This window comes from Somniosus microcephalus, unplaced genomic scaffold, assembly GCF_052327205.1.
Source record: "Somniosus microcephalus isolate GS21.2 unplaced genomic scaffold, FLI_Smic_1.0 unresolved_chr5, whole genome shotgun sequence".
Classification (NCBI taxonomy): Eukaryota; Metazoa; Chordata; class Chondrichthyes; order Squaliformes; family Somniosidae; genus Somniosus; species Somniosus microcephalus.
The window spans coordinates 31,848,787-31,851,290 of NW_028225183.1; the positions used below are offsets into that span (position 1 = coordinate 31,848,787).

Consider the following 2,504-nt stretch of genomic DNA (forward strand, 5'->3'; position numbering starts at 1 on the left):
GCCCGGATAGCTCAGTCGGTAGAGCATCAGACATTTAATCTGAGGGTCCAGGGTTCAAGTCCCTGTTCGGGCGCTGCTTTTAAATCGCGATACTCAACTTTACATTTGCACTTTGATCATTTAACAAAGAAAATAACAACAGGAGCAGGCCATTTCATGCCTGGACCCTTTCTGCCATTTAATTAAATCATCGATCGATATCCGTTTGCATTCCTTTGCTCCAGATCCCTTAATACCTTTGGTTAACAAACATCTCTCAATCTGAAGTTTAAAATTGACAATTGGCCCAGCTTTAATTACTGTTTGCGGAAGTGTGTTACAAATTTCTGTCACACAAACTTCTCTCCTGAAACGCTTGGATCTAATTTTGAGGCTATGGCCCCTTCTCCCAGATGGGTCAATCATCAGAAATAGCTTCTCGCTATCTACACTAGCATTTCCTCTTAATATCGTGAATACTTCAATCAAATCACCACTTAAGCTTCTAAATTCCAGGAAAAAAAAAGCGAATTTGTGCAATATCCAGTTGTAATTTGTCCCTTGGACTCTATGTCTCCTTCACTTTTTAAGCCTAATAATACATTCCCAAGCTGTGATGCCGAGAATTGAACACAGTACCGCAGCTGTGGCCTAACCAGTGCTTTGTATAGCTGTGGCATCATTTCACCCTCTTATATTGTAATCCTACAGATATAAGTATCACTTTTCAATTACCTTTTTGATTCATTTCTGTACCTGTCCATGACCATTTAATGATATATGTACCGGGACACAAGTCTATTTGGATATCAACTGTTTCCAGCTTAACATTATAAGGAGTGTATTCTAAATACTCCTATAAAGATCGGTAGTGAATCACGTCACACTTGCTAATATTTAAATCAATTTGCCAGAAAATTACACATTCACTTAATCTATGAATATCTGGTCAAATGTCTTGCTTCCATCTCAACTGATTTTCATGCCGCCTATCTTTTTTGTCATCCTCAAACTTGGATGTGTGGCTCTCAATCCCATCAAGTAAGTCGTTAATGAAATCGGTGATTAGTTGAGTTCCCAAAAGTGATCAATCAGAGACACCACTCGTCATAATCTGCCAATTAATGTACCTGATCATCATCTGCAAACTTTGTCTCCTGCCGTGCCACCAATTTCCTAACCAGGTTAATAATTTGCCTTCAATTACATGCGTTTCAAATTTAGCCCAATATCCCATATGCGGGACTTTTTCAAATGTCTTTGCTCCATGTCTACAAGCAAATAATAGTTTGTGAACTGGGACTCATAAACCTCTTTGCTCCTCAACAGTTAATAGCATCCCATTATTTAGAAAATACTCAGAACTATCTTACTTTGTTCCAAAGTGGCTGGTGTCACACCTGCGTACATTGAACTCGATTTGCCTTTGTTTTGCCGGCTTACTGTGTCTGTCTCTGTCCGTTTGGTTACCTCCATTTCCCAACTGCACTACAAGCGGACCGTCTAACTTAGTGCGATCTTCAAAATATGATGTACAGTGCTCCATCCAAGTCAGTCATAAATACGGTGAACATTTGATGATCTAATACAGATATCTGGGGGACGGCACTTGTCACATCTGAATCCGCTGCTAACGAGCGTGTCTTTTGTGGGTGGGTTAATATTTCTGAAGTGATGGTGGTCTGAGGCAGTCAATCCGGATTTGTGGGAGAAATGTGCTGTACAGGTTGGATTATGGACAAGTAAATTGAATTTGTCGGAGATGCAATGATGCACTGCAGCCAATGAAAGTACTTTTGTGAGCTTGGCATTGCAAGAGCCCGGATAGCTCAGTCGGTAGAGCATCAGACTTTTAATCTGAGGGTCCAGGGTTCAAGTCCCTGTTCGGGCGCTGCTTTTAAATCGCGATACTCAATTTTACATTCGCACTTTGATCATTTAACAAAGAAAATAACGACAGGAGCAGGCCATTTCATGCCTGGAGCCTTTCTGCCATTTAATTAAATCATCGATCGATATCCGTTTGCATTCCTTTGCTCCAGATCCCTTAATACCTTTGGTTAACAAACATCTCTCAATCTCAAGTTTAAAATTGACAATTGGCCCAGCTTTAATTGCTGTTTGCGGAAGTGTGTTACAAATTTCTGTCACACAAACTTCTCTCCTGAAACGCTTGGATCTAATGTTGAGGCTGTGGCCCCTTCTCCCAGATGGGTCAATCATCAGAAATAGCTTCTCGCTATCTACACTAGCATTTCCTCTTAATATCGTGAATACTTCAATCAAATCACCACTTTAGCTTCTAAATTCCAGGAAAAAGAAACCGAGTTTGTGCAATATCCCGTTGTAATTTGTCCCTTGGACTCTATGTCTCCTTCACTTTTTAAGCCTAATAATACATTCCCAAGCTGTGATGCCGAGAATTGAACACAGTACCGCAGCTGTGGCCTAACCAGTGCTTTGTATAGCTGTGGCATCATTTCACCCTCTTATATTGTAATCCTGCAGATATAAGTATCACTTTT

The 2,504-nt window shown here is 40.4% G+C and overlaps 2 non-coding genes across 2 annotated transcripts; both read left to right on the forward strand.

The window, feature by feature from the left end:
- trnak-uuu (transfer RNA lysine (anticodon UUU)) lies at nucleotides 1–73 on the forward strand. Its single transcript has one exon. It is a non-coding gene; the product is annotated as a tRNA-Lys (tRNA).
- A 1,724-nt stretch (nucleotides 74–1,797) lies between these two features.
- Nucleotides 1,798–1,870, forward strand: trnak-uuu (transfer RNA lysine (anticodon UUU)). The gene has a single exon. It is a non-coding gene; the product is annotated as a tRNA-Lys (tRNA).
- Nucleotides 1,871–2,504: the final 634 nt, after the last annotated feature.